Source organism: Nanorana parkeri, unplaced genomic scaffold (genome assembly GCF_000935625.1).
Source record: "Nanorana parkeri isolate BGI_ZX_2015 unplaced genomic scaffold, ASM93562v1 scaffold367, whole genome shotgun sequence".
NCBI lineage: Eukaryota > Metazoa > Chordata > Amphibia > Anura > Dicroglossidae > Nanorana > Nanorana parkeri.
The window spans coordinates 69,155-79,736 of NW_017306635.1; positions in this window are offsets into that span (position 1 = coordinate 69,155).

Consider the following 10,582-nt stretch of genomic DNA (forward strand, 5'->3'; position numbering starts at 1 on the left):
GCAAGCTGAAGGATTAGCTGAACATTCCACTAAATCCTTCAGCAGCTTAGTGAATAACCCCCTTAATCTCCTAGCTTGTCAGTTGCAAGATTAATAGCCCATTCACACTTGTGTATCATGTACACTGTGCAAAATCACACAATTCTGTTCATTTGCAAAACGTGTGTCCCGCTTGCGATTCAATTTGTTTCTTAGGTGGAAGTAAAGTGAAAAAAAATTGAAAATTACTGGAAGGTAGGCAAGGTCGCCCCCATAATGAGGCAGCCTGAGGCTATTGCCTCAGATGGCATCTCTTTGGGTGAATTTCTGGTCAAAGCATCCCAGGATGCTGAGCGCTGGGCAGGGAGATGTGTAAGGGCCATACACATCTCCCCACCTAGCTCTTAGCAACTTGGGATACTCTGGCTGGTGTCCCATCCAGCTTGTATATTGCATATTTTTTCACTCTTCTGTTAAGTCGAGGAATCTAATTTTCTCTTCTGTTTTCTTGTTCTATACATATTTATGGTCTAGTCGCAGATTGTTGACACCTTGCAGAATTCTTTCTTATTTTTTACCTGCATATTTTGTTATTTGAGTGTGCTAATAAGACATACAGACTTATTCAATTAAGCAGCACAAACTTCAATGTGGATCCATCAAGAGCAGCAATTCATCTAAATGGTCTCTTAACCAAGTTCAATGCAGTCATCTGAGAAAAACATATTTCTACAGCTTAATACATTGTGCCTATTGTCTCTCTCTGTCTCATCATCTTCACTTTACAGAGTTATCAGAGTCACAGAATGTCCGCCCATATACCGAGCCTGCAGGCGGTTGATGGTGACGCTCAAGCAGCAGAATGCAAGAACCGGACATCACCGATGGATAGTACGATAAAAAGCAATAAAAATGTCATTCAAATTTTATAAATCATTTTTTCCCTTTTCGTTTGTATTATATTATTCCATTTATGTAAATTATTGCCTGGCATACTAATGATGCAGTCTAGCCAGAATATCCAAGCTTAAAAGTTAAAGTGACACTAAACTCAGGAATTAAGTTTTAAAAATGCATTCAAGTACCTCAACTATTGATAAAAATGTATCTTATTTTTGCATCACTCGGCTGTAGATCCTCAAATCCTTCTGGAGGGTGGCTACTTTTGTTCCCCCTGTGTGTGTTATAAAGTAGCCACCGGCTCCAAGCTCGCTCCCGTGATGAACTACAAACTCATGTTTAGATTACTAGTTTTTTGTTTTTTTTTTTACATTTCTTGATTAGTTTTCATTCCATCAACAGATGAATAAAGTAAAACAAATACAAAATACAAAGACAATTCTCATGTGCACGTCTCATGCTTTCAATGATGATACAAGGCAATTCAACCAAGATATGTTAATGCTCATAGCTGCAAAACCGTAGTCGACAGACACTCGGTACTATGGCATTTCCCGACCCGCGTACCTCCGCATGGTCTAGATTACTAGTTTTGTATTGAGATTGTAGTCCATCACAGGAGCGAGCTTGGAGTGGTGACTACTTTACAACACACACAGGGACCATGGGGAACAAAAGTATCCATGCTCCAGCTGTCACTCCTCAGCGCAGGTTTCTACATGGACATGTGGAGCTGTGCACGTATGAGTGAACGAGGCCTATGGGTTATTCCCAACTGGTCAGTGAATGAAAAGGAAACGTCTATTAGACTTGCACTTTAGTGTCAGACATTTAAGCAAACTGATATTACTCCTATTTTTTATTTCTTCAAATATGCAGGTAGCACAGACCTGTATGCAGGTAGTACAAGGTCCTCAGGTGTCAGGACTCCTGGACCACAATAACAGTCCATAATGTAGCAATGAAGTCTATAGTAATGTACACTAAAACAATTGGTTCACATAGCCTTTGTTGGGTGGTCACTAGTGGAAGCTACCCAAACTATAGGTAGGCATTAAATCATGGATGTGACTCCGGTTTCCTTAAATTGTTGCAGACATCTATTTGCTTCTTTTAAATAAATAAATAATACAGAATGCCATGCAATCTGACTTATAAAGGTAAACGACAAATCTGGTTGTTCTGATTTATGACAAGCCTTTTATGATCCTTGTCCTGTGCGTTTACTAAATCGTCAATGTTTGTATGGTCTGCACTTTTATTTTCTGTAGGTTGACAGCTCTAGGGGACTGCTGCTACATTGTCTGATGGGCCAGTTGGAGGGTCTGCTGCTAAACATAAGGAGATTTGAGAAGTGACTATTTTCATATGTCTAAAGCATACTGGATATGAAAGACCTGAAACACTGTACTTGGGGGGTACAGTACAAAAAGGGGTTGCTTACATGACTGTTCACCATCCTTGTCAGTATCAGGCAGCTTGCACAAAGCACAAGTGAAGGAAATTAGCAGCAAGTGAAGGGAAATAGTAAAGGAAAATAGTTACAAATAAGAACATTTTAATCCCCTCAAAGTTTCTTGGACATGTACATAAAAACTATTTATGGCAGGTACCTTCTGTGCACTTTACCTTTAGACACTGTTTGGATTCTTTTTATTTCAGATGATACAAAGGTGAAGGAAGTGAACTTATGTGTGAGCAGGTTACATAGGATCCCCAAGGGTACAAAGTCCAAGGGCCAGCCAGTATTTTGCCTGCAACCAGTTTACAAAGGTCTGGACTGAGCAATGTGCTGACCCCAGACTGTGACCTCTAGGTTTCTAGGTTTCAGCTCTAATGTGTGTAGACTAACCTGTGCAAGCCAGATAGGAGAGGAGAAGGACAAGGATGGAAGCTAAGGAATGGTACAGGCAGTGGGCAGAGATGTGGGCAGTATGGTAGAAAAAGATAAGTCCAGGCAGCAGAAAGAGATGTGGTTATCATGGTAGCAAAAGATCAGGCCAGGTGATGGATGGTTGGTATACAGGCTAAAGGTCGGACCAGACAGCAGGCAGAGATGAGGTTGAGAAACCAGGCATGGGTCAGTACACTGGAAGTCAGTTCAAGGTAATGCAAGTACAGAGTGAAGGAGCTCTGTGATAAACTGAATGTTGCTCAAGCACACTGGGATCCCACCCAGGTCTCTTCAAAGCCTCTGGGTTCCAGGACCCTGACCAGGGTTTACCAATGCCGGTGAAAACTGAAAAGCCAGTTTTCTCCTTTTGCAACATGGATTCTGGAGCCTCTCAACCTGTATGGGTGAGTACCCTGGGTGCCCTGTAGCCCTTATCACACCGTGACAAGCCACAGCACTGTCACACCTTACCAAAAAAAATGTCAAAATATTTTAGGTGGCCAAATCAGACATGGAGTTTTTGTATTAGGTTGTGACCAATTCATACTAAGGATATTTAATCTTACCTGGGCAGCTGGGCATCAACCATGACCAAGAGTTAAGGCAACCATTAGTACAGTAAGTGGCTGCATCCTTTATGCAACAGTCCCCAGAGTCCATATCCTCCACAATTACAACTCCTGAATCGGGAATCCTCACTAATTTTGCTCCTGTAACAATTATTGCTCTGGCAGTAAACTAGTTGGGAGCTGGACAGGAATACTTAATGATATAGACTAATCTCACTGAAATAATCTGCATGTGTGTGTGGGGGGAAGGGAGTTTATTTTATAGCGAGTAAATTAATTAGACCTCACAATGTGCAAATTTCTACGTGGGAATCCGTGAATGAGAAAAGGCCTGGAACAGCCCTCCATAAACTTCTTCATAATTTTTTTATGAGAAAGATGCTTTCGAATTCATCCAGCGCTCATTAGTATACAATTAGTGGAACGCACTTAAAGGGAGAGTGGGGAATGCTTGATATGAATACCAGCTCAGATTACAGGCTCGCTGTGGATTTATAGAATGGCTGAAGAATTAATCTCCGTACAAAATGGCAAAAAATGCTAATTGACGGCGCCTCGTGGTGGAAACATACATTTTGTGCATTTAAGGAAAGCAAAATGAGAGACTAATTAAACCATAAGCCAGCGCTGCACTTTTCAGTTCTTTTGGCTTACAATTAGCCTGGTAATCAGAACTAAGAAAAAAATCTTGATTTAAAGGAAACCTGAAATGAAAGACTTCTATTGCTACATGCTTGTTCCCCATCCTTATCAGGATACATGCCAAGGAAGATTCAAATCTAGTCCAAGAACACAAATGTTAAACACTGCCTGGCCCAAAATAAGTCACCACCTGGATTTAGCTAAGCAAATAGGTCAGAGCCTTCCATTGAGTAATTATTCCCGGTTCAGTCATGTGCCCAAAAAAGCATGAGACATCATTTTCACACATGGATTGGCCACCACAGAATCCAGACGATAACCCCACTGAAAATCTTTGGGATGTGCTGGAGAAGACTTTACACAGTGGCCTGACTCTCCCATCATCACTACAAGATCTTAATTAATACAACTCTGGATGCAAATAAATATTGTGACATTGCATAAGCTTATCGAAACTATGCCATGGAGAAAGCGCACCATAATCAAAGCTAAAGACGGTCCAAAGAAATATTAGCGCACGTGACCTTTTTTTGGCCAAGTGGTGCACATTGCAGTTTTACAGTTTAAGGTTGTGGCGGATACATTCGTTTTCTTTTTTCACTTTTTTATTTTTAACTGGTGATCCTAGGTAACCGATATCCTGTCTTAGGTGAAAACACTCACTCACTGTACTGAGTCTGTGGGGGAGTATAGTTGGCACCCTAGAGTACTCTCTTGAACACCTTCCCCTCTCCAAATCTTTATAAGAAAGGCAGATGTGTTTTGTAGTTCACAAAGAATAACTGGGATGGGCCCTAGTATTCTGGTAGGATCATCATTTTTTAACTCTTTTTACAATATTGAATACAGTTAAAACTTGTAATTGCCCAGCAAAGTTTTTTTTGCCCAAGCACTTACAGACAACATGTTTGTAAACAGCTCCAACACTTTCAGCTCAGCTTCCCGGAACATCCGGTCCATTACAAGATCACAAGGAACAGAGCAGTCTCCAGCAGATGTCCATCTACTAGCTTGGAGAAGGGAAAAGGGAGCAAGGAGGAGGTGAGAGCAGGGAACAGGGGAGTGCCTTGTATTGCTGTGTCTGTGTGTTTGTGGAAACACACAGCTTACTAGCACACACAGGGGTAGCTCCTTAGAACCCTGAAAGGGACAAGAGACACCCTAAACAGGATATCAGGGTCACAGCTCAAGAGACCAGCTGATTCTGCAAGAAGTTAAAACTTTGAAACAACAAGGAGCAGCATCCATTGTAAGCATTTGAGAAAGCTTAAAACGTTTTGAAGTTATTATCACTTTAAATACTGAATTTGTGTTACAGAGCTAACAGTAACATGTTAGCATCAAATGAAGAAACTCATGAGCTGCTGGCAATGAAACTTCCTAGCCTTGTATTGATGGATCACCTCTTGCTGCCTTTTTTTCATTGCTTTTTTTTGCTGATGGTGTTAAAAGGTTTTCTAGTTACTGGTAATGCCCTTCCATATAGGACAGTCTTTGTGACTTGTGGCCTATAGTGTGAACAATGTGGAAAATTAGACCGCCAATAGGTAGACATGATTTATTGCAGAACAGAGATAGGTATACCCTTTCAGACACCTAGCTGTCAGTTACAGGTCACCACAACTTGTCACTAAGCTTTTGACTCTCAAATCCTCTCTCAATTAGTGTGGGGACACTGTTTTGCCTTCAGGAGGGTGGATACTTTTGTTCCCAATGATTCCTGTGTGTGTTGCAAAGTAGTCACCGCTCCAAGCTCACTCCCATGATGGACTACAATCTTGCTTTTCATTTGTTAATTTGTATGGAGATTGTAGTCTATCATGGGAGTGAGCTTGGAGTGGTCACTACATTGCACCACACACAGGAACTATTGGGAACAAAAGTAGCCCCCCTCCAGAAGGAAGGACAGTGTCAGTGCAAATTCAGAGATGATTTGAAGATCTACAGCTGAACAATGTACAAATAAGCTACAGTATTATTAATAGTTAAAGTAGTTGAATGCACTTTTAAGATTTAACTCCTAAATTTAGTATCACTTTCAGTTACTATGTGATTCTTTGTTGTAAACATGCCTCTTTTCCATTGGACTACCACTAAACCAATGTTTTAGCCAATCAGAAGATGAGGGCTTTGTGAACTATATGGGTCTAGCTACCAGGGTAACCAAAGTAGAAATGTGTAGACATAGGTGGACTGTGCCCATTGTGCGAGTTGTTGGTGTCTGACTGGAGTGCACCTTTAAGGCTAGTCATAACTAATACCTTGAGAAGGTAATCGTGGAACCTGCACTGTTGATGCAGCAAAGAGATTCCCAAACACACCCACTGCTGGCACCTTGCTCTCTGTATTGTATGCCAGCGAAGACAGAGGAAACTATGCAACACAGATTTCAGGAATTACCTTTGCAGTGCACTCTCAGTGACATCTGATAATCTGCATGGAGGACTGGATGCTGGGGATTACCAAAAACTCAGATTAGGGTATGTTCGGTGAAGATTCTGACTTCAAAGTGGCTGCTGTGTTTGCCGTAGAGCATTGGTACTGATTGGTTTCACTTGCTGCCTGGATTTGCTCTTTAACAAAGTCCAAATGTATATCTGCCTTACAGAAAACTATTTATTCAAGGGCAGAGCTGCCATAGCAGAGTAGATGTCACTAACTCTTTAATGCCATGACACTCTGGATCCCCAGGGAGCAGATTGCTAGATTTAGCCTTCCAATTATTTGTGGTACAGAGGCACACAATTAAAATTGAATTCTGCGTATGCTTGCTTACAGTGCCATGTGTCATTTATGACCAGATACCCAAGTAATGGACCATTATTTGTATGATGATGGATATGTATACATGAGAGGCCATGCAGTCGTATAGATTTTTCTTGTTTAAGCTGTAATTATTTTTTAAAGTTAGTAAAAACTGGATGTGAATAAAAATGGTTAAAAATGTTATCAGAGCTTCAAGTTGGTATTCTCTGGCGGCCTTGTTTTCTAGAGCAATGACCTGTCTATCAGCAGACACAGCTTTTCTTTAAAAACATCAAAATCTTCTTTACTGCATATTCTGGACTGTTGCTGTCCTCCTTTTTTAATAGAGCACTGCTTACTGATGGCTCATCTGTGTTATCTAAGCTATAGCTCCAATGTTACTTTCAATGGATGATCATAGCAGATTTATTGGGACGGCCATTACAGAACTGTAATTAGGGGGGTCAAAGGTTAGATTGACAAGGGTGGGTGGGAAATAGACTAGGGGGTCTATTCACGAAGCTGCCGAGGGCAGCCGAGTGAATGACCGATCTGAAGTGAAGTGAGCCGAACACTGTTCGGCTATTCACTTCAGGCTGGTACGGCTAATTTCAGCCGTACATCGGCTGAAATCAGCCGTAACAATGGGAACATTTCTTTTTCTTTTTTCTTACTATTCTGACATCGATCGTGTCAGAATAAAGAAAAAAAAGGACACAGCAGTGTTTCTCTCCTTGGCGGCCGGGAGTAGGAGACTCCCGGGGCGCCAGGGAGAGTTGGCTGTTCGGAGATCACTGTCCCTGGTTAGCAGGTAACCAGGGACGCTGTTCTCTCTGAAAGTGGCCGGAGCCAGCTGTAAGATCAAGGCTGGCTCCGCCCAGCTGTCAGAAGCAGGCTGTCAGCTGGCCAATAGCCGGCCGTTCGGCCAGCTTCGGCTTTCAGCACGGCTCAGCCGAGCCGATGCATATGCGTTCGGCTGATCCGCTTGGCCATGATCGGGAGCTGTACGGGCTATTGTGAATAGCCCGTACAGCACCCCTTCGGTTCTACTTCGTGAATAGACCCATAGGTCACAAAATGACCTGAGATCTGCTTCAATAAATACTTGGGAAAACAGTTTGGTAAATCAATCAGAAAACTGGTGAATCCAGTTAAAGAGGAACTTCACTTACGCCCAGGAAAATCATTCCTAATATTCTGCTTACCTTTGCTGTTCAATCATCCAAGAAAAACATACACACAAGCCCAGCAAATTCTGCATCGGCCTTTCCTCCCCTGCCCACATGCCATCCAGCCCTGCCATCTTAAATCTCCTATTATCTGGATCCAGCTCTCTCTTCTTCACAAGACATGCTTCAGGTCTTGAATGGCACCTAGGAACAAAACAACACAATACTATGGCAACCCCGTCTGGGTCATGCGATGTGGATATCCTAGAAGGCTGTAGGTGGCGGATCATACATGATCCTCACCTAAGTATGAAATCCCAAAGTGGGGGCAGCATTATAAATAAAGGCAAATAAAAGTATTTCCTAAACAATACATAGACCGTCTTCAATTATGTATAATGGACGGGGGATCAGATGATTTCATTTGTAAAAAGTCACATAGGTAACAAGCTTTAAAAAGCTGAGGCCTACCAACAGGGGCATAACTACAGAGCATGGAGCCCTACAGCAAAATGTTGTGTAAGGAATTGTCAAAAATCTTTTTTTCCAAAATTGTGGTGTGATTATTTATATTTAACCTTTTAGTGAATGAGTAGGGATACAAGTACCCCTTACTCATTCACAAGGGGGGAGCAGCATTTTGGTGCCCCCTTTATTAAAGGGGGTACCCGATTCAAATAAGCCCCCCCTGTCCACAGACCCCCATAACCAATGCCCCTTGTGGGGAAGAGACCCTTGTCCCCTTCATCATTAGGACAAGGTGCTTTTCCAGGGGGTACCCTGGAAAAGCAACCTCCCAGTGCCAAGGGTATGTGGCCTGGTATGGTAGATAGGAGGGGCGCTCGCTCGTCCCCCGTCTTTCCTGAGCTACCATGCCTGTGCTCGGATTAAGTGTCTGGTTAGGAATTTTAGGGGAGACCCCAAGCTTGGTTTTCCCTATTTTTGGGGGTGGGGTTTCTCCTTAAAATTCCTACCAGACCTAAAGGGCCTTTTTTCTTTTACTTTTTTATTATTATTTTTTTTTACCTTTTATTAATGATTTTTTATCTTTTTTTTGTTGTTATTCTGCTCGCTACGACGGAGGTAGTGAGCAGCATAGCCGAGCTGAGTGCCGGCTATTTACTCACTGCAAGTGAACTGCCAGAGGTTCGGCTGAGCATGTTCGGCTGACCGAAGCCAGCCAAAGCCAGCCGATGTATGGCTGAAGTCAGCCGGGCCGAAGTGAATAACCAAACGGTGTTCGGCTCACTTCACTTCGGCTTAGTTATTCACTCAGCTGAGTTAATAGCCCCCTAGGATATTGATAAGAGGTCCACTTTAAGTAATGTAAAGCTGACCATAAGTGTGAAAATACAATCCTTTACTCTCAATCTCAATGTAATGTACTATTAAAAATGAAGAATGAACTAATTAATTATTTACTGTTATTAATCCGGTAATCGAGGTGAAGAACGTGTTGAAAATTCTGTTCATTTTCTGGGAGATCGCTTTGAAAGGTTCTTGTTTCCATTTAATCTCAATTATTCTTTCTACTTATGAATCTATTTTGAAGGCATACAATTTCTCTAAGTTTGCTGATCAATCAAAAGTGTTAATGGAAAGTTAATTATTTCCCTCGTTTACATTTGATCTTAATTACAATAAGGTTGCAATTGCCTGATAATAGTGACGTGCAGGGCTGTCCTTAAGGTATTAGCCACCTGAGGCAATATGCTGTCTTCCACGGGGGTTTGTGGGGGGTGATGGCAGGGAAGGGTCACAGAGGAGGGGTGCACGGTGTTTGTTCTGCTGATTTATTGTTCAGAGAAGAGGGTGGGGCAGACGCTGGACAGCACTGGTAGTGCCTCTGGTTGGTATACTGCCCAGCTCACGAGCCAAAGCATCCCGCTCAGCTCCTGGCAACCAGTGATATCAGTGAGCTTGGCAGGAATCCACACAGAGCATCATAGGCAGCTAAGAGCTCTTAGCAACCTGGGACACTGTGGCTGCACACTACCACCCCATAATGGGACGCTGCCTTAGGCAACCGCCTCATTATAGGGATGGCCCTGGCAAAGTGTATGGACTGCATGTTTGTAAAGAATTTGAATTAGCTTGCAACCTTAATTACCAGCTACCAAGTATCGTAATTTGCATTCAATAAATGCCCTTGTTGTTCTAGTGACACATAAACCCGCTACTCCTGACAATGACATAAGTACTAGCCCTTTCTATCAAAAAATACAAACAGGTTCCCTCTGCCTGAAACGCTTTGTGATTTCATGACAATGTCATGTACATATCCTTCTCTGTACACATTAGTGTGTTATTACCTAGTTGCAGAATATTCATGCACACATACGCATTGCTGCCATCTATTAATACGTGCATATAAATATCTCAGGACTCATTTGCATTCATTGAGTACATATGAGTTTATATACACACACACACACACACACATTCATCGTGCCATCCTCCAGAGTACCAAATTCCTATCATCAGTCATCAATAGCCCCCATTCTCCAGATCCTTCCCAAAGGGAACAATTAAGAGTACTAATTATTCACAGGCTGCTCTGACATGCATTGCCTGACCTTGCCACCTACATTTCTGATACCCTCCAGCAAATTGCTCATGAGCTGAACAAATACAGGGATAGACAGAAAATGAGTGTGTGCATTGTCAGAAATAAATATATATAT